Below are 27,619 nucleotides of genomic sequence, written 5' to 3'. Positions count from 1 at the left end.
TATTTTTTATGTAATTATGTAACCCTAACGGCAGCGATTGCGGGGGCAATATGACAAAGCAGTAGTAATTCCAATACCAATATGGCACGCTATTTTCAGGGTGTTTGTGGTTTCCCAAGGTCAACAAAAGTGCCCCCCAGTGTCATTGCCTTAGATGCAGTATTTATTTACTTATCTCTTGTTTTGGTTACATCAGCCAATCAGCAATGTGATTACTGTTACTGAGCCTTATGGGTAACAGCTGTTGGATCTTTTGCCCTGTGGGACTGACAGCACATCTAGAATCCATGCCATAAAGCAAGGATGCTTTTTTAATGTGCCATAAAGGAAATGGTCACATGATTACCAGCCAGTGGACTCCCCCATGCTAGGTAATCTTTTCCAGCAGCAAAATCACACTGCTTTCCCCAATATTGCACAATCATTTTCAGGCAAATCACTCCAACTTGCAGCGCAGCAGTAAAGTGTGAGTGAAGTTTATCAGAGCACAGGTCACATGGCTGTGGCACCCTGGGAAATGAAGAATATGGCTAGCCCCATGGGAAAAACAGATTACAATGCAGGATTCTGCTGGAGAAGCTCTATTAACTGATGGGTTTTGTAACAAACAGGTTTTCCCATAGCATGATTGCTTTAACTTAAGCTTATCTTAAACTTAGACTTTTTATTCTATACATCGGTGATCCCCAACCAGTGGCTCAGGGCAACATGTTGCTCCCCAACCCCTTGGGTGTTGCTTTCAGTGCCCCCAAACCAGGGAGTTATTTTTGAATTCCTGACTTGGGGGCAAGTTTTGGTTGAATAAAAACAAGATTTCCTACCAAATAAAGCCCCCTGTAAGCTGATAGGGTGCATAGAGGCCCCTAATAGCCAATCACAGCCCTTATTTGGCTCCTCCATGAACTTTTATGGTGCTTGTGTTGCTCCCCAAGTCTTTTTACATGTGACTGTTGCTCGTGAGTAGGAAAGGTTGGGGCCCCTGCTATTATACACAGTTAGCCCTGTTTATTTTCCAGCCTATTATCTGAAACAATTGTATTGGGCACAGCTGAACTTCTATCTGCGATGTAAATGTGCCCTGTGGCTCTATTTCAGCCTGACTAGCTGCCCCCGTGGCTACACAGCTGTGGCACTATATTGACTGGCTTTCAGGAGCAAACACTGTGTTTCCAGTGAAGGGAATAAATACATCCAAAGCCTTTTCATGTTTAGGTGATAAGATGGCCTTATACAGGCAGATTTAAGCGGCCAATTCAAGTCCTTTAGACGGATTCGGCAGCCTATCCGCCCGTGTATGGGGCCCCCCTAAACCATTCATTCCTGTTCAATTTGGTACCAAGTGTCCAGTAGCCACATTCACTCTATGGCTTTCCATTTCTTAGGTCTCAGAGGAGTGTTCGGCCGGGAAAGTTGGCTGCCGCCTAGTGGTCGGGGAGGGAATTTCTTCTGCTGTGAGGTAAGTAGATTGGGTGACAGTGACATGGTGCTATAAAGTATACACATTCCTTACCAGTATTTCTACGGTTAAATCAGTTTTGTTTGCTATGTGCAGTGTGATGCTGAAAGCAGGAAGTGCTAATTCACATGTTTAGTAAATAGCCTCCGCCCACTTTCACTGCATCTCTTTGCTCTAATGTGTCAAACTAAAACTCAAGGCAAAACTATAAAAAAAAACAAATAAATCTAGATGTCAGGCCGCCTTAAAACTATGTAAGTGCCATATTGAGAGGTGTGTTGCAGATTCTGGGCGGGATTTGAGGGGATCATTCTTTTAAAGGGCAACTATCAACAAACTATTGTCTCCCCACAGCAGGCGCGAGTTAGTATAGACCCCCGGGCTGTGGGATACAATATATTACAGGTATGGGACCCGTTACCCTTTGTACCGAGCATTCTGGGTATTCCAAATAAGGAGCATTTCCATCATTTGGATCTCCATATCTAAATTCTACTAAAAAACAATAAAACATTAATTAAACCCTATATTTAATAAATATATATATATATATATATATATATATATATAATTATATCTTAGTTGGGATCAAGTACAGGTACTGTTTTATTATTACAGAGAAAAGGGAATCATTTAACCATTAAATAAACCCAATAGGGCTGTTCTGCCCCCAATAAGGGGTAATTATATCTTAGTTGGGATCAAGTACAGGTACTGTTTTATTATTACAGAGAAAAGGGAATCATTTAACCATTAAATAAACCCAATAGGGCTGTTCTGCCCCAATAAGGGGTAATTATATCTTAGTTGGGATCAAGTACAGGTACTGTTTTATTATTACAGAGAAAAGGGAATCATTTAACCATGAAATAAACCCAATAGGGCTGTTCTGCCCCCAATAAGGGGTAATTATATCTTAGTTGGGATCAAGTACAGGTACTGTTTTATTATTACAAAGAAAAGGGAATCATTTAACCATTAAATAAACCCAATAGGATTGTTCTGCCCCCAATAAGGGGTAATTATATCTTAGTTGGGATCAAGTACAGGTACTGTTTTATTATTACAGAGAAAAGGGAATCATTTAACCATTAAATAAACCCAATAGGGCTGTTCTGCCCCAATAAGGGGTAATTATATCTTAGTTGGGATCAAGTACAGGTACTGTTTTATTATTACAAAGAAAAGGGAATCATTTAACCATTAAATAAACCCAATAGGATTGTTCTGCCCCCAATAAGGGGTAATTATATCTTAGTTGGGATCAAGTACAGGTACTGTTTTATTATTACAGAGAAAAGGGAATCATTTAACCATTAAATAAACCCAATAGGGCTGTTCTGCCCCCAATAAGGGGTAAATATATCTTAGTTGGGATCAAGTACAGGTACTGTTTTATTATTACAGAGAAAAGGGAATCATTTAACCATTAAATAAACCCAATAGGGCTGTTCTGCCCCAATAAGGGGTAATTATATCTTAGTTGGGATCAAGTACAGGTACTGTTTTATTATTACAGAGAAAAGGGAATCATTTAACCATGAAATAAACCCAATAGGGCTGTTCTGCCCCCAATAAGGGGTAATTATATCTTAGTTGGGATCAAGTACAGGTACTGTTTTATTATTACAAAGAAAAGGGAATCATTTAACCATTAAATAAACCCAATAGGATTGTTCTGCCCCCAATAAGGGGTAATTATATCTTAGTTGGGATCAAGTACAGGTACTGTTTTATTATTACAGAGAAAAGGGAATCATTTAACCATTAAATAAACCCAATAGGGCTGTTCTGCCCCAATAAGGGGTAATTATATCTTAGTTGGGATCAAGTACAGGTACTGTTTTATTATTACAAAGAAAATCAAGTATAAAATTCTGAATTATTTGATTAAAATGTAGTCAATGTGAGACGGCTTTCTGGATAACGGATCCCATACCTGTGTATGATTGACAGCTCAGATTTTTAAATACATTTATAAAAGCTATGGATGTTTTATAAAAAAAAAAAATCTGGGTTTCTTGTTTAAAGAGGTGGTTCATCTTTAAGTTAACTTTTAGTATCTTATAGAATGGCCAATTCTTCCAATTATCTGCTTTCAAATGGGGGTCACTGACCCCGGCAGCGAAAAAAACGATTGCTCTGTGAGGCTCCAGTTTTATCGTTATTGTTACTTTTTATTACTTATCTTTCTATGAAGCCCCTCTCCTATTCATATACCCGTCTCTCATCCCAACCACACCCTGGTTGCTAAGGTGACAGGTACCCTAGCAACCAAATAGCTGATTAAATCAGGAAATTGCCTTCGCTTCAGAAATCCTTGGGTTGAACGGAGAATCCCTTCACAGCAGTTTGAGCCCCGGCGCTGAGCTTCGCAGGTTAATAAAAGTGGCCGCAGTGACAGGTTTTAATTCCAGTAGCTGTCAGGGGAGAAAGGTTCTGGAGGAAGAGATATGAGGTACCTTTTGGACCTGCCTTTTAAGAGGTTGCTGGCCCGTTATGCTGCTTCCCATGTAAGGAACACGGGGGGGAAAATGGCAGGTTGGGAAGTCAGCGCGCCGAGGGTAAGTTGCTTAATTGAGTCGATCATAAAGCATTTCAATTAAACTCTGCAACCTTTCAGGACTTTGTTGTCTCTGACTATTTGAATAATGCATCAGCGCCCTCCTTTTAATTATTGTATCTGCTATGGAAGGATTAGCGGTGCGGCGGCTAATTAACCCTTCGGGTGCCCTGCGCCGGGAGCGGTACCAAAGGGAATTGTCTCCTCCGCTGTATATTGTGTATAATTAAATTCAAATTAAACAAAGCTGAGAGAGAGTTTTGAGTAGGTATCTGGAAAGAAATTGTTGGGTAGGGGGGTTAGAATGGCAGAAGTGCTGCTAAATTAACCCTATAGATCCCACAATACAGCAGTGCCCTATGTACAGAACCTACAACCCTTGGTCCATAAAATTCCAAATATATTTCCCAGGTTATAGATCTGTGGTTATTAATGTCGGGTCCCGGATGGTTATGGACATTTATACTTATCTGCATATTGACTTTATTTACCCTTTAAAGTCGCAAATACACCTTTGCTGCTTGAGTTTAAATCTCTATAAGATGAAAAACCAAACTGCTAATTTAAAACCTTTCAAACTTTTTTTCTCCATACTTGACATTTCCAGTAATTTTGAGATGTGCATTGCTATCAGCATGTCCCACCAGTCAAGCTCTTCTCTCTCATCTGGCCGTCCTTATGTTCTCAGAGAAAAGGCCCTGCCCGTTTGTATTGCAGCTTTCTTTTTGAACTTGTTGTACAATAGCAAAGGCTTGGATAAACATTTAGTGCCTAATTGTAGGCATTCTCATGTACAGCTGGAGTAGTTTGATGGACCTGTTACCGAAATGTATCTATTAAATTGGTAAAGTATAATGCGGCGGCTAATTGCCCCGTGTGTCTTCGTCTTTAGAGTACCTTGATGTATAAAGTAAGGAAATGTAGGTACTGTTGCTGCCATAGTTTTATGGTATCTCTCTGTACGGGCTATGAGCAAACTTAGGGGGCTGTTCCTGCTGAATTGTGCTTAGTACAGGGGAATCCCTATGTGCCATAGTTTTATGGTATCTCTCTGTACAGGCTATGGGCAAACTTAGGGGGCTGTTCCTGCTGAATTGTGCTTAGTACAGGGGAATCCCTATGTGCCATAGTTTTATGGTATCTCTCTGTACAGGCTATGAGCAAACTTAGGGGGCTGTTCCTGCTGAATTGTGCTTAGTACAGGGGAATCCCTATGTGCCATAGTTTTATGGTATCTCTCTGTACAGGCTATGAGCAAACTTAGGGGGCTGTTCCTGCTGAATTGTGCTTAGTACAGGGGAATCCCTATGTGCCATAGTTTTATGGTATCTCTCTGTACAGGCTATGGGCAAACTTAGGGGGCTGTTCCTGCTGAATTGTGCTTAGTACAGGGGAATCCCTATGTGTCCTAGTTTTATGGTATCTCTCTGTACAGGCTATGGGCAAACTTAGGGGGCTGTTCCTGCTGAATTGTGCTTAGTACAGGGGATTCCCTATGCTGCCATAGTTTTATGGTATCTCTCTGTACAGGCTATGGGCAAACTTAGGGGGCTGTTCCTGCTGAATTGTGCTTAGTACAGGGGAATCCCTATGTGCCATAGTTTTATGGTATCTCTCTGTACAGGCTATGGGCAAACTTAGGGGGCTGTTCCTGCTGAATTGTGCTTAGTACAGGGGAATCCCTATGTGCCATAGTTTTATGGTATCTCTCTGTACAGGCTATGAGCAAACTTAGGGGGCTGTTCCTGCTGAATTGTGCTTAGTACAGGGGATTCCCTATGCTGCCATAGTTTTATGGTATCTCTCTGTACAGGCTATGGGCAAACTTAGGGGGCTGTTCCTGCTGAATTGTGCTTAGTACAGGGGAATCCCTATGCTGTCATTGCACAAGGCGGGGAACGTGAATGAGCATGTCTGTTTTCCATTCCCAGTGGGTGGAGAGCAGTTAAATGGAGTTGCCTAACGAGATGTGCAAGGTCACTAATGTGCTGCAGACAGTCTCTCTGAATGTGCTGTTTGTATTTCCATTGCAGGACGCCCTGTATACTGTATATTTCATTATGCAACCATTGGATCTTGTTTTATAGCAGTTTGTGCCATACAATCCCATTGCTGTTAGGCCACAGGCAGCACCCAGGGGTTTTTTAGGGATATTTATAGGCCAAATTCCCTGTGAAGTCACTGAAACATTTTTCTAGCCAGGTTAAGGTGGCAGTGCCAGGGTAGATTAGCCATTTGCAAATACAGAGGTGCAATAGAATAATGAGGGGTTACAGTACTGCTAATGCAGTGGGGGGGGGGGCACACAACAACCTGGAACCTTTGCCATTTCACTGGTTGTTAACCCCCTTACTAAGCATAGTAGTCGCCTGTCCTCAGCCTGCCTCCTTCCAATCCCACAATCCCCTGCTTCATACGTGATGTCACTAAAGGTCCCCATACACAAGATCGCCAAGCCAGCGGATCTTCACCCGATATCCCCACCTACGGGTGGGCGATATCGGGGAGCCTGTAGGCTAATTTGATTGTTTGGCCCTGGGGCCAAACGATCGAATTATATTGGTGGCAATGGGGCAGTCAGTTCGGGGACTGCATCAACAAGCCGATGCAGTCCCCGATCCGACTGAATTTTCTAACCTGGCCGATCGATATCTGGCCAATTTCAGGCCAGATATTGGTCTGGCAGACCCCTCGTTTCTGCCCCTACATGGGCCGATAAGCTGCTGAATCAGTCCAGGGGACCCATATTGGCAGCCTTAAGGAAAGGAACATCCCAGTGAAATGCGTTGTGGGTTATGTAGTTCCTGCATGCTGTCTGTAAGCTGTGGAGAAGTTGTTACAATTTATAACATCAGTGTTTTAGTCCCTCCTCCCCTGCCAGGATTTCAAATGATGCAGACAGAGAAGAATTATTTTGCCGCCTGATTTCAGCATATAAAAATGGTATTTATTCCTACAGGGATAGGAATATTAGGGGTTTCTGTGTTGGGTGGGGCTCTTTAACAAATTTTAATTCCGAATCCGGAGTCTGCCTTTAACATTTCAGCTCTTTGACGTGGGGGTAGTAGAATTGCAATGTGCTCTGTCTCAGGCAGTTTAGACATTTACTTGTAGGGCAAATGAATTGTGACATATGACAGAACCGTGCCTTGTGTCGTTATGTCACACAGTGTCACACGTCGGCTTCATTGACCCAGAAAAGATCCGTTGCGGAGCCCTAAGATATTGTTGCTGAACTGAAATACTAATTATCACAGGCATCGCTGTTCCCAGTTGCCTTCTGATGCAGAGCAGCCATTGCTATAGATGTAGCCATATTGCCGTGCCCCTATACACCCGTGTGTGCCCTACAGCCCATGTCGGGGCAGCAGTTAGCCTGTCACTCCCAGCCCCTTCTAAAGGAATCTCTTCAATTATTGTGACCAACCCGGCTTTCCAATAGATTTGCCAGTGTATCCGACAGCCTCTGACCCACCACTCAGTTTTATTTAACCTTCACGGAAGGCGATTTTTTCGTCTATTCGTGTACCTAGCGTTGGCGTGTCACTTCCATTATGGGGACACAACAGAACCTCAGCAGCAAAGGTAAATGCCTCGGATTCTTATATGGCCCATAAATGATCATTTTTACTGCAAACTTTCCAGCAATACATCCTCCATTCTGCACTGGAAATTGGATTTCTATTTGTAATTGTTTTGGGGGTCTGCGGCAGGTAGTGGTTGAAGGATGGTCAGATTGTTTAGCCGCAGTGTAACACGGGATTTATTTTCCCCTACAGTTTGGATTGAGTAGAGATTAATGCAAAATGTTCGTTTTTTTTCACTCATAAGTCAAAATAGGACTTGGCAGTAAAGTCATAAAGTCCCGGTTCCTTATATATATATATATATATATATATATATATATATATATATATATATATATATATATATATATATATATATATATATATATATATATATATATATATATATATATATATATATATATATATATATATATATATATATATATATATATATTATATATATATATATAAGTTCTATTTAAATAATTAGAATCTCAGCCATAAAGCAGGGCAGGACTGCTGCTTACAATGGGGGGATCAGATAGGATCTGTGCCACTGTGACAGAATGCTCTGTTATACAGATAGCTAGAATCTCAGCCATAAAGCAGGGCAGGACTGCTGCTTACAATGGGGGGATCAGATAGGATCTGTGCCACTGTGACAGAATGCTCTGTTATACAGATAGCTAGAATCTCAGCCATAAAGCAGGGCAGGACTGCTGCTTACAATGGGGGGGATAGGATCTGTGCCACTGTGACAGAATGCTCTGTTATACAGATAGCTAGAATCTCAGCCATAAAGCAGGGCAGGACTGCTGCTTACAATGGGGGGATCAGATAGGATCTGTGCCACTGTGACAGAATGCTCTGTTATACAGATAGCTAGAATCTCAGCCATAAAGCAGGGCAGGACTGCTGCTTACAATGGGGGGGATCAGATAGGATCTGTGCCACTGTGACAGAATGCTCTGTTATACAGATAGCTAGAATCTCAGCCATAAGCAAGGGCAGGACTGCTGCTTACAAGGGGGGGATAGGATCTGTGCACTGTGACAGAATGCTCTGTTATACAGATACAGAACTCAGCATAAAGCAGGGCAGGACTGCTGCTTACAAGGGGGGATCAGATAGGATCTGTGCCCACTGTGACAGAATGCTCTGTTATACAGATAGCTAGAATCTCAGCCATAAAGCAGGGCAGGACTGCTTGCTTACAATGGGGGGATCAGATAGGATCTGTGCCACTGTGACAGAATGCTCTGTTATACAGATAGCTAGAATCTCAGCCATAAAGCAGGGCAGGAACTGCTGCTTACAATGGGGGGATCAGATAGGATCTGTGCCACTGTGAACAGAATGCTCTGTTATACAGATAGCTAGAATCTCAGCCATAAAGCAGGGCAGGACTGCTGCTTACAATGGGGGGAAGATAGGAATCTGTGCCACTGTGACAGAATGCTCTGTTATACAGATAGCTAGAATCTCAGCCATAAAGCAGGGCAGGACTGCTGCTTACAATGGGGGGATCAGATAGGATCTGTGCCACTGTGACAGAATGCTCTGTTATACAGATAGCTAGAATCTCAGCCATAAAGCAGGGCAGGACTGCTGCTTACAATGGGGGATCAGATAGGATCTGTGCCACTGTGACAGAATGCTCTGTTATACAGATAGCTAGAATCTCAGCCATAAAGCAGGGCAGGGACTGCTGCTTACAATGGGGGGATCAGATAGGATCTGTGCCACTGTGACAGAATGCTCTGTTATACAGATAGCTAGAATCTCAGCCATAAAGCAGGGCAGGACTGCTGCTTACAATGGGGGGGATAGGATCTGTGCACTGTGAACAGAATGCTCTGTTATAACAGATAGCTAGAATCTCAGCCATAAAGCAGGGCAGGACTGCTGCTTACAATGGGGGGGATCAATAGGATCTGTGCCACTGTGACAGAATTGCTCTGTTATACAGATAGCTAGAATCTCAGCCATAAAGCAGGGCAGGACTGCTGCTTACAATGGGGGGATCAGATAGGATCTGTGCCACTGTGACAGAATGCTCTGTTATACAGATAGCTAGAATCTCAGCCATAAAGCAGGGCAGGACTGCTGCTTACAATGGGGGGGATCAGATAGGATCTGTGCCACTGTGACAGAATGCTCTGTTATACAGATAGCTAGAATCTCAGCCATAAAGCAGGGCAGGACTGCTGCTTACAATGGGGGGGGATCAGATAGGATCTGTGCCACTGTGACAGAATGCTCTGTTATACAGATAGCTAGAATCTCAGCCATAAAGCAGGGCAGGACTGCTGCTTACAGTGGGGGGGGGGATCAGATAGGATCTGTGCCACTGTGACAGAATGCTCTGTTATACAGATAGCTAGAATCTCAGCCATAAAGCAGGGCAGGACTGCTGCTTACAATGGGGGGGGATCAGATAGGATCTGTGCCACTGTGACAGAATGCTCTGTTATACAGATAGCTAGAATCTCAGCCATAAAGCAGGGCAGGACTGCTGCTTACAATGGGGGGGGGGATCAGATAGGATCTGTGCCACTGTGACAGAATGCTCTGTTATACAGATAGCTAGAATCTCAGCCATAAAGCAGGGCAGGACTGCTGCTTACAATGGGGGGATCAGATAGGATCTGTGGCCACTGTGACAGAATGCTCTGTTATACAGATAGCTAGAATCTCAGCCATAAGCAGGGCAGGACTGCTGCTTACAATGGGGGGATCAGATAGGATCTGTGCCACTGTGACAGAATGCTCTGTTATACAGATAGCTAGAATCTCAGCCATAAAGCAGGGCAGGACTGCTGCTTACAATGGGGGATCAGATAGGATCTGTGCCACTGTGACAGAATGCTCTGTTATACAGATAGCTAGAATCTCAGCCATAAAGCAGGGCAGGACTGCTGCTTACAATGGGGGGATCAGATAGGATCTGTGCCACTGTGACAGAATGCTCTGTTATACAGATAGCTAGAATCTCAGGCATAAAGCAGGGCAGGACTGCTGCTTATAAGGTGTGTGAAGGGGGTCTGTCTCTTTTCTTGCCTTTTCATACAGCCCAGTCCTCTGACAATAATAGAATCCTTTGGACAGCATGTTGTTCAGATCTCCAACTCATGCACCGATGGCCAAATCTGGTAAAGATCTGCTTGTTTGTCAGCACCATTCAGCCCAGATGAGATCTGGTTCCATTCACTTAATCCTGTGGTCCCAACTGTTGGAACTGACAGAAAGTGAGGAGGAACTTCATGTCCTTCCTTATCCTATCTGTCAGTCCCTCATGGATCCGCTGGGTAAACATGATTTGAGGCTTCTTCTGACAAACGTTTGGGTATATACGTTTATATGCAACGATCTGAAACTCACATTCAGCCTGAAATTGTAGGATAAAGCCCTAAATATAACCAATGGGAGGAGGTTCTGAGCGTGAAATAGTTACAGGCACCAATCGTACGAAAGTGACTCCCGTTGTAGGGCCCCAAGGGTATCGGCACATACACATGCGCAGATTTTATCCTTATCCACCGGAATTTACTAACCTGTCCGATCGACAAAACGACCAATCACCACTAAACACCCAAAGAGTTATCTCTTTGCTAAGTCCTTACCCTGTATTGTTACTCCCGCCGTTATTGACTTTAGTGTCTGCTGTAGGACACGCCGCGTGTGAAATAGTGGGTTGAACGCATAACGGCGAGTGTTCTCTTGGCAGATAAATAGCGACATGGAATCAGGTAAGGAAAATATATAACTCTGCTGAGTATGGGAAACCTCATTATTATTAGTTTACACTAGGCAGTGTGATTTTCACGATGGTGGAATCAAACGCTATGGCGTCGGCAAGTATCAAACACACAAATCTTGTTGGCATTTTCCAATGCACAAAGTAGTTGAATGGACACAGTCTGTACACATTATGGGGAAAAGTATAGGGACCCCTGCTTGCCCAAAATCCTCTTCCCAAATGTAGGGGATTACATGAAATTGTCCCTCCCCTTCCTGCTATAACTGCCCCTACCCTTCTGGGAAGGTTCCCACTAGATGTTGGAACAGTGTTGCTGGGAGTTGCTCCCATTCAGCCACAAGAGCATTAGTGAGGTTGGGCAGTGATGTTGGGGATCAGGCTCACAGTCGGGGTTCCATCCCACAGGGGGTCAGTTGGGTTGCCCCTCCCCTTGCTGCTATAACTGCCCCTACCCTTCTGGGAAGGTTCCCACTAGATGTTGGAACAGTGTTGCTGGGAGTTGCTCCCATTCAGCCAGAGCATTAGTGAGGTTGGGCAGTGATGTTGGGGATCAGGCTCACAGTCGGGGTTCCATCCCACAGGGGGTCAGTTGGGTTGCCCCTCCCCTTGCTGCTATAACTGCCATTACCCTTCTGGGAAGGTTCCCACTAGATGTTGGAACAGTGTTGCTGGGAGTTGCTCCCATTCAGCCACAAGAGCATTAGTGAGGTTGGGCAGTGATGTTGGGGATCAGGCTCACAGTCGGGGTTCCATCCCACAGGGGATCAAACCTGCCGAATTGGTCTAAAGGTCCAGAATCGGCCCATGTATTGCCACCTTTAGTCTTGTTTGCCTCCTAATCACCCAAAACCTGTTCCATGTAATGAAAGGGAATCTAATTCAGGGCACCTTTCAAATCTACATTAGTTAGAAAAAAAATGGCAATGGTTTAGAGTACTGTATATGTTATTGCTAGCAGTAGCAGTGTTTGTTTGCCTTCTCTGATTAGCAGTCTCATAATGACTAGATTTGCTGAATACACACGGCTTCTGCTGTTAGAACTCGTGGGCAATATTAGCCACACAGTGTACGATGATACGGTATGACAAATTGCAGGCTATTTTATTTGGCAGCTATCACTCATGCCATAATTGATATCCTGTAGCCACATGGGCTAATAAGCATTCCTGTGCCAGCCAGCCTAACCTACAGGTTCTCCTACTGCCCCTAGCCTGCATCTCCCTATCTAAATCATGGATGGACTTTTGTCTAAAGTTACTATTTCACTTTGTAAGCTATTTTCTCTGTAACAAGATATTCCTGGGCCGAATGCCAGGCAGCCGAGACTCGCTGAATGATAAAGGCATTAAGGTGCCGCTTTCTTTGTTATTTTGGACTCTGCTTGAGATTTGCCGACAGGCAGGCTGATGTCTCTCTCCGAAATAGATTTTATGTGATGGCAGCGTCCCCTCTGGATTGACATCCTCACACCACCTTGTTCCACAGCACAATTCATCACACAAAGAAACAGCACTCGATCCATTCGATTTTCACCTCCCAGTAAGGTAACCGTAACCGAGGCCAAAGTGGCGGCATTGTGTTCCTCGGGCTGAGCACAGGGACCCACTCACGATATAACATTCATGATATCAAACTATATAGTAAGTCAGATTCAGAATTATTAGCCCTGTAGCACCAACTTCAGTTGCAGATGCAGCTTCATTTTGTTTCCCAGAGCCCACTGAGCATGTGCAGTGTCACGGACACACAAAAGATGGCTTAACAAGATTCATGATGGAGGCAGATTGAAGGCCTTGATTATTAAAGTAGCCAAGCGCATCTTCTCCCGATATCCCCACCTACGGGTTGGCTGATATCGCGCTAATTTGGCTAGAACTGCAGATATAGGCCCTGTTGGTTCAGGGACCACATTAACGAGCAGATACAGTCCCGGTCCGACCAAAAATCCAACCTTCCCGATCAAGATCTGCCCGATTTCAGGCCAGATGTCAGTCTGGGAGGTCCGTCGTTAGTGCCCATACACGGGATGATAAGCTGCCAAATCCGACTAAAGGACCAATATCGCCAGCTAGAATTGGCCCGTGTATGGGCACCTTAAGGCATGGGGGCGGAGCAGTCAATATATGATTGACAGCTGGGATTTTTAAATGCCTTTGTAATGGGCATGGATGTGCTAATAAAATAATGGAATTTGGATTTCATGAAAATGACATTCATTATACAGCATTTTATGTCGGGGTGACAGGTCCCCTTTAATGTTATAGGGCTGCTGTACCTCTATAGGCTTTAGTTCTCCTTTAATATTGTAGCACAATATACAAAGCCCTGGTGTTGGAGGCCAATTCCTGTCTAGGCACCTAAATACTCCTCCTTTATCTGTTTGCAGTAACTTCAGTAGTAATTTCAGCCCCTGACAGTTGGTCCCGTGCCCGGCCCTGTAAAGTACAGCAAACACGTTATGATAGGATCGCGGATATAAAGCGCCGTGATTGAGTATTGGGAACAAAGGAAAATCACTGTCTTTCTTTGCTGGGGATTCTCTCGGCAGAAACTGTTGGTTGCAGTCAGGTACGGAGGGAATTCACTTTCTCACATGCAAGTTCTATAGGTATTGGGGTGAAAGGGAAGGGTTAAAGGAGAGATTTTGGGTTAACAAACAAAAACTCTAATCTTGTGGGCAATAATGAATAATATATTCCTATATGGGGCTGATTTTACTCTGGGCCTATCTGTAAAAATGGCCCCTTCATTGGAGCTCCCTATAGATCCTCTCAGGTCCCTGTCTGGGTTTCAAACAAGGGGTGGGCGTGTCCCTGCCAGAAGCACAGTAGGAGGGAGATAGCCAATCACAGCCCTGCACTCACACAAGCACAGACAGGCTTCAGTCCCCTATCAGGTCAGCCTAGATGCTGATTGATTCCTTTCCTACAGTGCCGCCGCTCCCCCTGCACAGCCTGGGAAAGGCGGAACAGATGGGTGGGGCTAGTGGGGTTTTTGGAGAAATTTTCAAGGAAACCCTACTGTTTAAAGCCCATTCCCTCTATATTTATATAAGTACAATTCATTGGCACAATATTGTTTTTTTACACAATATGTCCCCTTTAAATGGCCCTGCGTGCAAAAGCTTACGATCTAAAGGGAGGGGGGCACCAAGAAGTCTTTTGTGTTCCTCCCATTCTGCCCCTTTCAGACCTGCATTTATTGGGCACTGTGACTCCCATTTACTTGCACTGAAGATGCCTCATTGATCTGTATAGGGCAATCAGCAGAGGCTTCTATTGCCCCTTTAAAGTCAGACTGGAAGGCTTTCAAGATGATAACTGTAATAATGGGAAATGTAAATTTCTGCTTTTTCCTTTACATTTTAATTTGCTTTGTAGGTTGTGATGGAATTTTATGGTACTTGGCTGCAAAAGCGCTAAGAAGGCATCGCATGAATAAATTGCGGCCATGTGTGGGCTTAGTGATAGAATGATGCACGGCCCGTAGTGGTCACACTCATTGCGGCTCTAGAAAAAGAAATAAGAAAAACAATTGTAACCCCTGAATATTTTCATTTTGACTGAGAATGCTGCATTAATTACTCATAAAGATGTACTGTATTCCCAGTGACAACTCTTACTCTGCTTATTACAGGTATGGGACCTGTTATCCAAAATGCTCGGGACCTGGGCTTTTCTGGATAAGGGATCTTTCCACAATTCTGATCTCCATATCTTAACTCTACTAAAAATCAAATGAACATTAAATAAACCCAATAGGACTGTTCTTCCCCCAATAAGGGGTAATTATATCTTAGTTGGGATCAAGTACAGGTACTGTTTTATTATTACAGAGAAAAGGGAATCATTTAACCATGAAATAAACCCAATAGGGCTGTTCTGCCCCAATAAGGGGTAATTATATCTTAGTTTGGATCAAGTACAGGTACTGTTTTATTATTACAGAGAAAAGGGAATCATTTAACCATTAAATAAACCCAATAGGGCTGTTCTGCCCCAATAAGGGGTAATTATATCTTAGTTGGGATCAAGTACAGGTACTGTTTTATTATTACAGAGAGAAGGGAATCATTTAACCATGAAATAAACCCAATAGGGCTGTTCTGCCCCAATAAGGGGTAATTATATCTTAGTTGGGATCAAGTACAGGTACTGTTTTATTATTACAGAGAAAAGGGAATCATTTAACCATGAAATAAACCCAATAGGGCTGTTCTGCCCCAATAAGGGGTAATTATATCTTAGTTTGGATCAAGTACAGGTACTGTTTTATTATTACAGAGAAAAGGGAATCATTTAACCATGAAATAAACCCAATAGGGCTGTTCTGCCCCCAATAAGGGGTAATTATATCTTAGTTGGGATCAAGTACAGGTACTGTTTTACTATTATTAAAGAGAAAAGGGAATCATTTAACCATGAAATAAACCCAATAGGGCTGTTCTGCCCCAATAAGGGGTAATTATATCTTAGTTGGGATCAAGTACAGGTACTGTTTTATTATTACAGAGAAAAGGGAATCATTTAACCATGAAATAAACCCAATAGGGCTGTTCTGCCCCCAATAAGGGGTAATTATATCTTAGTTGGGATCAAGTACAGGTACTGTTTTACTATTATTAAAGAGAAAAGGGAATCATTTAACCATTAAATAAACCCAATAGGGCTGTTCTGCCCCAATAAGGGGTAATTATATCTTAGTTGGGATCAAGTACAGGTACTGTTTTATTATTACAGAGAAAAGGGAATCATTTAACCATGAAATAAACCCAATAGGGCTGTTCTGCCCCAATAAGGGGTAATTATATCTTAGTTGGGATCAAGTACAGGTACTGTTTTATTATTACAGAGAAAAGGGAATCATTTAACCATTTAATAAACCCAATAGGACTGTTCTTCCCCCAATAAGGGGTAATTATATCTTAGTTGGGATCAAGTACAGGTACTGTTTTATTATTACAGAGAAAAGGGAATCATTTAACCATGAAATAAACCCAATAGGGCTGTTCTGCCCCAATAAGGGGTAATTATATCTTAGTTTGGATCAAGTACAGGTACTGTTTTATTATTACAGAGAAAAGGGAATCATTTAACCATGAAATAAACCCAATAGGGCTGTTCTGCCCCAATAAGGGGTAATTATATCTTAGTTGGGATCAAGTACAGGTACTGTTTTATTATTACAGAGAAAAGGGAATCATTTAACCATGAAATAAACCCAATAGGGCTGTTCTGCCCCAATAAGGGGTAATTATATCTTAGTTGGGATCAAGTACAGGTACTGTTTTATTATTACAGAGAAAAGGGAATCATTTAACCATGAAATAAACCCAATAGGGCTGTTCTGCCCCAATAAGGGGTAATTATATCTTAGTTGGGATCAAGTACAGGTACTGTTTTATTATTACAGAGAAAAGGGAATCATTTAACCATGAAATAAACCCAATAGGGCTGTTCTGCCCCAATAAGGGGTAATTATATCTTAGTTTGGATCAAGTACATGTACTGTTTTATTATTACAGAGAAAAGGGAATCATTTAACCATTAAATAAACCCAATAGGGCTGTTCTGCCCCAATAAGGGGTAATTATATCTTAGTTGGGATCAAGTACAGGTACTGTTTTATTATTACAGAGAAAAGGGAATCATTTAACCATGAAATAAACCCAATAGGGCTGTTCTGCCCCAATAAGGGGTAATTATATCTTAGTTGGGATCAAGTACAGGTACTGTTTTATTATTACAGAGAAAAGGGAATCATTTAACCATGAAATAAACCCAATAGGGCTGTTCTGCCCCAATAAGGGGTAATTATATCTTAGTTGGGATCAAGTACAGGTACTGTTTTATTATTACAGAGAAAAGGGAATCATTTAACCATTTAATAAACCCAATAGGGCTGTTCTGCCCCCAATAAGGGATAATTATATCTTAGTTGGGGGCAAGAACAGGTACTGGTTTATTATTCCGTTGGCAGGCAGTGCTGTTCAGGTCGTGCCATGGCATCTCAGTTGGGTTCAGGTCGGTGCCTTGCCCATTGCAGAACAAGCATTTTCTTCGGGTTAAATCCTTCTGCTCTTTTGTTGATTTACTCGTGTGTTTCGGGTCATTGTCTCATTGCTTCCCCCGGCTTTTATTGCCAAGATTTTATTAAGGGTCCGAGTCTGCCTGACAGCTCCATAAATTTTTTTTTGTATAACATCATTTAAGATGGCCTTTACCAGAAAATGAGGATTCTACACTGCAGTTGTTGGGCAGCGCTGATTTATGGCAGTCCCGTTTCTTTTAATGCCCTTGATTTCTGCCAATAATTTGCATTAGGGGGCAAGGAAAGTAAAAGTAATTTCTGCAGGGTACCAGCGTCCCATCTGTCTGGGCGGCCATCATAGAGGGGTCAGAGGGTAGAGCAGCCACATCTTAATTCTCATGGGATGCCCACCTACCCAGTAACAGTGGAAATTACTTTCACCACATTCGGAACAAGAGCTTACCAATAGTTGCACCGTGAATGAAGGCTGAGCTGGAGAATGATGTAGCCAGATCCAAGATGGCAGCCCCCAGACTTTTCATTCTATGTCTTTCTTTTAGCTATATCTTTATGTATTTAAATATTTATATTCCCTCACAACCACCTATTCCTATCCATGGTCCATCCTACCACCACCCAGCAGCTCTTTAACACTTTAATAGTCTTTATAGTTGTTGGATTTGGGTTTACATCTTATGCCAAAAGATACACCTTATAATGTTAGACTGTCGGCAGGTCATCGATATTGGCTTTTGTTTGGCCTTTTAGTGCAAGATCATTATCAGTCACTTGGTGGGTTGAAAATACCATTCGATTAGGACTGCTTTGGGTCATTAATGCATCTTTGCCCAACAGGCTTTGTATAGGCCCCTGTTATGATGCCGTTGTTGGTCAAGAGTTCATGTCCTTGGATCAATTTGATTGGCCGGCCACTTTGGTGACCAAATTAGGAGGACATCCTTCCATGTATGGGCAAGTTTAGATTTAAATTTGTGATATCACCTATGAAACAGGACAGATCCCATCATGGATCCCTGGTGACTTTTACTTGTGAATTGTAAAGAACTCCACTCCCACCATCTTGTGGCATAAGGGCAGTCCAAGTGGCTCTTTTTTTGTCTATTTCTTATGTTTTATTTTTATTGTTGTACTGACTGCCTGTTAGAGAGGACATTGGCTAGGAGCCATCCGCGCGCTGGCAGCCAGCTCATTCAGGCGAGTAAAGTGATTTTCTTCAGAGTTTGATTGATGCCCAATATTGAGAGCCATGTCCTGCTCGTGACAAACTTCTGTTTCACTTTCCTTTTAAACTGCTGCTCTTTATAAAAAAAATCCCCAATGGGTAAAATTGTACTAAAATAAGGGCCTTAGAGTAATGGCACATAGGGGGCCCTGTAATAATTCCAACATCACTCGCAGGCATTAATGTACCGCGTCGCTTGGTTTCAGGCCAAGTAGAATAACCTATTCTTAGCAACTTTTCAATTGGTCTTCGTTTTTTTATTTTGTATAGTTTTTAGTTATTTGCCTTTTTCTGCTTCTTTGCAGCTTTCAAATGGGGGTCACTGACCCCGGCAGCCAAAAAAAACGATTGCTCTGTGAGGCTCCAGATTTATTTTTATTGTTACTTTTTATTACTTATCTTTATATTTAGGCCCTCCTCTAATCATATTGCAGTCATTGCCTGGTTCCTAGGTTAAATTGGACCCTAGCAACCAGATAGCTGCTTCAAATTCCAAACTAAAGAGCTGCTGAACAAAAAGCTAAATAACTGAAATACCGCAAATAACAAAAAATGAAGACCAATTGCAAATTGTATCAGAATAGCACTCTCTTTAATCCCCCTTTCTCATCACCCTTTCATTTATTGCATACAGGTTGGGCGTCTCCTATAAAGTTACTATTCCGTACATTGCGGGAGTCGTTCACGTCATTGAACTTAATGTATTTAATTTTGGGGTTTTTTTTTAAGCAGAAATAGAAATGTTACTTTATCCACAGATAAAGCAACAACAAGCAACAAGAAACCAGCAAGAAGCTAAAATGACTCTGCATATGAGACGTCTCACTCTTGACTCATTGTGATATTTCCCCACAGTCCCTAAGCATAGACCGAGCATAGAATCCTAAATCAATCGGATCGGCTCTGAACCAGAGGCTTTTCCATGGGGATTGAGAATGTTTGCTGCTGCTCAACTAGGAGACATGAATAATCTTCGTTTTTTTTTTTCAGGTAGAGCATTTCTTCTGCTGCTGAGGCATTAACTATTCATCTTATACTGAAAATTCTATTTTTCTTTAGTTTCTCATAGTAATCTTATTTCACATATCAGTTAGAATAGCATTTTCAGGGTATGTGAAAACTGTTTTTAACATAGTCCTTCAGGCTGGGTCCCCTTAGCTCATAACAAGGTTACAGATATATAGAAACATTGGGGTAACAGTCACCCTGCTATAGTTCCAGGGGTACCCAGGGCACAAATAAGCACTCACCCCAAATCCCCCCCTAACTGGCCTTCAGGCTGGGCCCCCTTAGCCCATAACAAGGTTACAGATATATAGAAACATTGGGGTAACAGTCACCCTGCTATAGTTCCAGGGGTACCCAGGGCACAAATAAGCACTCACCCCAAATCCCCCCTAACTGGCCTTCAGGCTGGGCCCCCTTAGCCCATAACAAGGTTACAGATATATAGAAACATTGGGGTAACAGTCACCCCGCTATAGTTCCAGGGGTACCAGGGCACAAATAAGCACTCACCCCAAATCCCCCCCTAACTGGCCTTCAGGCTGGGCCCCCTTAGCCCATAACAAGGTTACAGATATATAGAAACATTGGGGTAACAGTCACCCCGCTATAGTTCCAGGGGTACCCAGGGCACAAATAAGCACTCACCCCAAATCCCCCCCTAACTGGCCTTCAGGCTGGGTCCCCTTAGCCCATAACAAGGTTACAGATATATAGAAACATTGGGGTAACAGTCACCCTGCTATAGTTCCAGGGGTACCCAGGGCACAAATAAGCACTCACCCCAAATCCCCCCCTAACTGGCCTTCAGGCTGGGCTCCCTTAGCCCATAACAAGGTTACAGATATATAGAAACATTGGGGTAACAGTCACCCTGCTATAGTTCCAGGGGTACCCAGGGCACAAATAAGCACTCACCCCAAATCCCCCCCTAACTGGCCTTCAGGCTGGGCCCCCTTAGCCCATAACAAGGTTACAGATATATAGAAACATTGGGGTAACAGTCACCCCGCTATAGTTCCAGGGGTACCCAGGGCACAAGTAAGCACTCACCCCAAATCCCCCCCTAACTGGCCTTCAGGCTGGGCCCCCTTAGCCCATAACAAGGTTACAGATATATAGAAACATTGGGGTAACAGTCACCCTGCTATAGTTCCAGGGGTACCCAGGGCACAAATAAGCACTCACCCAAAATCTATTGGAAATTTGCTTGGAAATACATGTTTGGTGTCAAATCCCCCTTATACTTTTAGATTGTTATCTCCTGTATATGTATCTTTGCTCACACCCATTGCTTGTACATCTCTGCGGAACATGTTGGTGGTTTATAAACACATGTCAATATATTTCTCATTCATTAGCTGCTGTTGAAAGGTGACTATCCCTGACTAATAGGTTATATCTAGTCTGTTGGTATTGACTGAATATAAGTATCAGGTACCCCTCAAGCAGCCGCTACAGTGGTGTGAAAAACTATTTGCCCCCTTCCCGATTTCTTATTCTTTTGCATGTTTGTCACACAAAATGTTTCTGATCATCAAACACATTTAACTATTAGTCAAAGATAACACAAGTAAACACAAAATGCAGTTTTTAAATGAGGGTTTTTATTAATTAGGGAGAAAAAAAATCCAAACCTACATGGCCCTGTGTAAAAAAAGTAATTGCCCCCTGAACCTAATAACTGGTTGGGCCACCCTTAGCAGCAATAACTGCAATCAAGCGTTTGCGATAACTTGCAACGAGTCTTTTACAGCGCTCTGGAGGAATTTTGGCCCACTCATCTTTGCAGAATTGTTGTAATTCAGCTTTATTTGAGGGTTTTCTAGCATGAACCGCCTTTTTATGGTTATGCCACAACATCTCAATAGGATTCAGGTCAGGACTTTGACTAGGCCACTCCAAAGTCTTCATTTTGTTTTTCTTCAGCCATTCAGAGGTGGATTTGCTGGTGTGTTTTGGGTCATTGTCCTGCTGCAGCACCCAAGATCGCTTCAGCTTGAGTTGACGAACAGATGGCCGGACATTCTCCTTCAGGATTTTTTGGTAGACAGTAGAATTCATGGTTCCATCTATCACAGCAAGCCTTCCAGGTCCTGAAGCAGCAAAACAACCCCAGACCATCACACTACCGCCACCATATTTTACTGTTGGTATGATGTTCTTTTTCTGAAATGCTGTGTTACTTTTACGCCAGATGTAACGGGACACGCACCTTCCAAAAAGTTCAACTTTTGTCTCGTCGGTCCACAAGGTATTTTCCCAAAAGTCTTGGCAATCATTGAGATGTTTTTTAGCAAAATTGAGACGAGCCATAATGTTCTTTTTGCTTAAAAGTGGTTTGCGCCTTGGAAATCTGCCATGCAGGCCGTTTTTGCCCAGTCTCTTTCTTATGGTGGAGTCGTGAACACTGACTCAGAAAAGTCCAGTTGTTTTAGACTTAATTCTACTAGATACTGTATATCATGACCTGGATGAATGAGAATCTTCATAGACAGACCTTAATTGAGGCAAGTGAGGCCTGCAGTTCTTTAGATGTTGTCCTGGGGTCTTTTGTGGCCTCTCAGATGAGTTGTCTCTGCGCTCTTGGGGTAATTTTGGTCGGCCGGCCACTCCTGGGAAGGTTCACCACTGTTCCATGTTTTTGCCATTTGTGGATAATGGCTCTCACTGTGGTTCGCTGGAGTCCCAAAGCTTTAGAAATGGCTTTATAACCTTTACCAGACTGATAGATCTCAATTACTTTTGTTCTCATTTGTTCCTCAATTTCTTTGGATCTTGGCATGATGTGTAGCTTTTGAGGTGCTTTTGGGCTACTTCTCTGTGTCAGGTAGCTCCTATTTAAGTGATTTCTTGATTGAAACAGGTGTGGCAGTAATCAGGCCTGGGGGGGACTACAGAAATTGAACTCAGGTGTGATAAACCACAGTTAAGTTATTTTTTAACAAGGGGGGCAATCACTTTTTCACACAGGGCCATGTAGATTTGGAGTTTTTTTTCTCCCTTAATGTAAACCTTCATTTAAAAACTGCAGTTTGTGTTCAATTATGTTATCTTTGACTAATAGTTAACGGTTTTTGATGAGCAGAAACATTTTGTGTGACAAACATGCAAAAGAATAAGAAATCAGGAAGGGGGCAAATAGTTTTTCACACCACTGTATTATATACCTGATGAGAGTAATGATGCATATGCTTTGGGTTTTTTTTTATTTATTCTGAATTAGTTTAGGGAATATTTAGCATAGTTGAGAGCAATGTGCATAGAAGTAAAAAGAGGAGTGGCTGAATGCGTGTGTGTGTGTGTGTGTGTATATATATATATATATATATATAAATTAGTCATAATGAGTATTTATTGTGCTTGTGTAAGACAGGGCAATCTATCATGAGTCCGGCGGCACAGTGACAGAATCCCTGGCTAAACAGAATGGTGTCGGGCTCTGATCAGCCCATTTAATCCTGCTCAGGGGGCAGCGCTATACAAATGCTGTCAGCAAATTAATGGGCTTCTCTGAAATCTGTAACACATGGGTGCTATGGGCCCCGAACTGCAAGCACCCAATTCTGTTATTGGCTTGTAGTATACGTAGACATAATGACTTTTTATGCAACTTTTCAATATAAATTAATTACAAAGATTCAGGGGTTTAAAATTCAATAAGATGTTATTCAAAAACCAGCTATCTATAAAGCACCGAATTACGGGACGGCCATTTCCCACAGAAGCAAATAATTAATATTTCTAAAAGTGATTTTCTATTTCTGGCTGCTACTAGTAGCTCTTTGGGGTATGACACACAGAGCTACAAGTACTTGTCACAGTACTAAAACAGACAATGCTGATCATTACTGATAGTTGTCTCTACGTGTGTATTAGCAGAGGCAATTCTCAGTATTGTCTATGGCAGGGGATTTCCTTGCATTTAGTAGCCTTGACAAGTAGCTGCTACTAAGTAGCTCCATGTGTCTTACCCTAAACAATGTTGTTGAATGTATCACCCCTTAAAGGGAAACTGTACCCCCAGAATGAATACGTAACCAACAGAAAGTTTATATTATGTTAAGTGACCTATTAAAGAATCTCCCCAAACTGGAATATATATATCAGTAAATATTGTCCTTTTACATCCTTTCCCTTGAGCCGCCATTTAGTGATGGGCTGTGTGCTCCCTCAGAGATCAGCTGACAGGAAGTGATGCAGCTCTAACTGTAACAGGAAGTAGTGTGGGAGCAAAAGGCAGAACTCTGCCCATTCATTGGCTGATGGGGCCTAGCATGTATGTGTGCCTTGGCTTGTTTGTGTGCACTGTGACTCCTATGATCCCAGGGGGCGGCCCTTAGTACATAAAATGGCAGTTTCCTATTTAGGATTACCCAATGGCACATACTGCTAAACAAGTATATTTATATGAAAATGGTTTATTTAGATGAAGCAGGGTTTTACATATGAGCTGTTTATGCAATATATTTGTATAGAGACCTACATTGTTTGGGGGTGTAGTTGTCTGCCCATTGAATTAATTCACAAGGGGCCCCGAGTCCGCAGCCGCCATCCTTTGCGGCATAAAATGAAAGCGCTGGGCCGGGTCGGGCCCCTCTGTGCTGCATTGTTTGCTGTAAACGCAGCGCAGGTACGTGCCGTTTGGCTCCGCAGCAAACTCAATGTGACAGCCGCACTGACTTACACAGTTCTGTGGCTGCTGAAGTAAATAACAAAATCCCCTACTTTGCAGTCTTTCCTGGGGCTGAAAAGTAATAAAGTTATGTGATTGTGTGGCTGCAATCTGTCCCGTCAGTAGCGCTTCCCCGCCGCCTGTCACGGTACATCATTACACCTGCCAGGACTCCAGCGGCTCCAACCTTCAGCATCTGTCCCAACCCGGCGCTTAATGTGGGGAGATAATGAGCCTGGCGCCGCCGCCGCCGCTTTGCCACCATACTAACGTGTGTCTTATAGGGGATTTATCAGAAATAAATGAGCCAATGGGCCAAGCCGCGCCTCCCCTTCTTGACTACACTTCTTAGAAGGTCTGCCATGGCCTCACCTCCGGCAATATATAATGTGCAAAGGGTAGCCGCGCAATTGTACCCCAGGGGCTGTACAGTAGATAATACTGCTGTGTTGTTCTTATATTTCTCTTTATTTAGCAATAAGCAGAGCAGTCTATAATGAAGAGTTGGATTTAGGAATGCACAGGATCCAGGATTCAGTTTGGGATTCAGGTTTAATTGTTATAGTTTTGGAATTATTTGCCTTCTTCAAAATCTTTGTAGTTTTTCAATGGGGGTCACTGACCCCGGCAGCCAAAATCTATTGCTCTGTGAGGCTCCAGGCTCCCAACTAAGATATAATTACCCCTTATTGGGGGCAGAACAGCCCTATTGGGTTTATTTCATGGTTAAATGATTCCCTTTTCTCTGTAATAATAAAACAGTACCTGTACTTGATCCCAACTAAGATATAATTACCCCTTATTGGGGCAGAACAGCCCTATTGGGTTTATTTAATGGTTAAATGATTCCCTTTTCTCTGTAATAATAAAACAGTACCTGTACTTGATCCCAACTAAGATATAATTACCCCTTATTGGGGCAGAACAGCCCTATTGGGTTTATTTAATGGTTAAATTATTCCCTTTTCTCTGTAATAATAAAACAGTACCTGTACTTGATCCCAGCTAAGATATAATTACCCCTTATTGGGGCAGAACAGCCCTATTGGGTTTATTTAATGGTTAAATGATTCCCTTTTCTCTGTAATAATAAAACAGTACCTGTACTTGATCCCAACTAAGATATAATTACCCCTTATTGGGGCAGAACAGCCCTATTGGGTTTATTTCATGGTTAAATGATTCCCTTTTCTCTGTAATAATAAAACAGTACCTGTACTTGATCCCAACTAAGATATAAGCTCCTCCCCGTTAGCAAGCCAATCAGCTGATCTGATGAGGTTGGTACAAGGCCCAGAGCACAATGGAGGCTTCAACAAGACTGAAACTGCAAAGTGAGCCTCCGGCACTGTCATAGGAACGAGTAGAGAGACACGGCAATAGACTTAATTATAGTCACCTCTTAATGTTTCATTGGGACAAATCTAAAGGGTAACTATAAAACAAAGGGAGGTTATATATATATATATATATATATATATATATATATATATATATATATATATATATATATATATATATATATATATATATATATATATATATATATTATTTAATTCCGTATGTGCATAACCCATGTTCAGACTGTCTCCCCCGACACCTGTATTTTACATATACTGCCTGTCGTTCCCTGTCTCTGCCTCCCATAAAATGCAATCAGCAGTCTATTTACCAACATGAATGCTGCGCCTGAAAGAGATAATTGGCTTTGCCAGTGCCAGTGGGGAGAGCGGCTCTCGTGCGCGGCGCAGCCAGCGCAGGTCATTATGCTCTTCCTCTCCCTGAATATCCCGCTGATTGTAGCACAAGTGCACAAACTTCCGGAAAGGAATTCATTTTCATAAGCAACAAAAGGCAATGAATTCTTAGGCCGACTTTCCTCCCAGCGCCTGAATCTTATACATCTATGGGAAGGTGACAGGACAGTCAAAAATGTAGGTCAGTCAAAAAGGCAGGCGCGGAATTGGCTCATTATAATGGCCTTGTATTAGCAGTTTGGCCAATCATTTGTCAGACACAGAGAATCCTATCTGGGCTAATAGCCTGGGCTCCGCTACTGGCCTGCTCATTGGCTGCTTTGGTTTGAATTCTAACTATAGACTCCAACAAGTGTGTTTTATAACAGGTTGTAAACTGGTCTGAAATAGGAATCAAAATAAGCCCTTTCATTGGCCCAAACTTCCCCCCCCAAGGGCCTAATAAATAGTTAGTGTCTATGGCATCTTACTGTAGCCCCTTTGGCATTGGCCATAGCTGCTAAAATTCCAAACCGAATAGGGCTGAATATAAATATAATTAAAAACCCCCACAAATAATAAAAAACGAAGACCAATTGCAAGTTGTTTCAGAATAACCAAATGTTTAAGAGGTTGCTATTAGTGTGACAATGATATTCTGAGACAATTTGCAATTGGTATACTTTTTTTTTTTTATTTTTTGTTGTTTTTGAGTTATTTAGCTTTTTGTTCAGAAGATCTCCAGTTTGGGGTTTAGGCAGCTTTTTGGTTACTAGGGTCTCATTTGTCTTAGCAACCAGGCAGTGGTTTGAAAGAGAGGCTGGAATATGAATAGGAAAGGGACTGAATAGAAATGAATAAAAAGTAATAATAAAATTGTGAGCTCACAGAGCAATAGTTTTTTTATTTTTTTTAGTTGCAGGGGTCAGTGACCCCCATGTGAAAGCTGGAAAGATATAGAAGAGAGGCAAATAATTAAAAAACTGAAATAAATTAGACTTTCTGTAACATAACCCCCTTAATTTAATGGTGAGCAACCCCCTAAAGGGGTTTTTTTTTTTCTGGCTTTGCAAGACTGGACCCTAAGGCTGTAGATCGTGCCAACCTCACTGATATTAACCCCATAACTTCTGCACATACACCGGCTACAAAAGCTGCCGACTCGACTCCTGGAAATGGGCCGGGTATTGAGGAGATCCGTTGGGCAGGGCCTGCTCGCCCCATGTTTAGGCCCATATTAGTATCCAGTCGTTGGCACAGGGACCGAGCAGTCAGATCAGCGTGAAGCACATTGAGCTGCCGCACACACACAAGCCCTATAAGAAGCAGTCAGTTGCCGGGCTGGCACTCTCCTAAGGCGCCTGTCTAAGCGTCTTCCCGAAAAGGGAAATATTTGTGTCACATTTTGTCAGCGAGAGTCGGACTGTGCTGCTTCAGTAAATGGCTCTGTCTGCTCCCCTGGGAGATATCTCAGCTGTGAATGAGAGATCCAACACTTAATAACTCTACAAGGCATGGCTGCCCGTATCCTCTAACTGCCAGCCACAATCAGCTGCCCTTCAACTGCAGCCTTTTATCCCTG

General features: G+C 42.5%; 1 protein-coding gene across 1 annotated transcript in view; it reads left to right on the top strand.

Moving 5' to 3' along the window:
• Positions 1-1,382: 1,382 nt before the first annotated feature.
• Positions 1,383-27,619, top strand: part of tsnare1 (t-SNARE domain containing 1) — a gene marked incomplete at its 5' end in the record, with an annotated part of 149,016 nt that continues 122,779 nt past the window's right edge. Inside the window, 1 exon segment of the mRNA NM_001112923.1 lies at positions 1,383-1,456.

Source organism: Xenopus tropicalis, chromosome 6 (genome assembly GCF_000004195.4).
Source record: "Xenopus tropicalis strain Nigerian chromosome 6, UCB_Xtro_10.0, whole genome shotgun sequence".
NCBI classification, from domain to species: Eukaryota; Metazoa; Chordata; class Amphibia; order Anura; family Pipidae; genus Xenopus; species Xenopus tropicalis.
The sequence above is the reverse complement of the archived record's forward strand: the minus strand, read 5'-3'. Positions and strand labels throughout refer to the sequence as shown.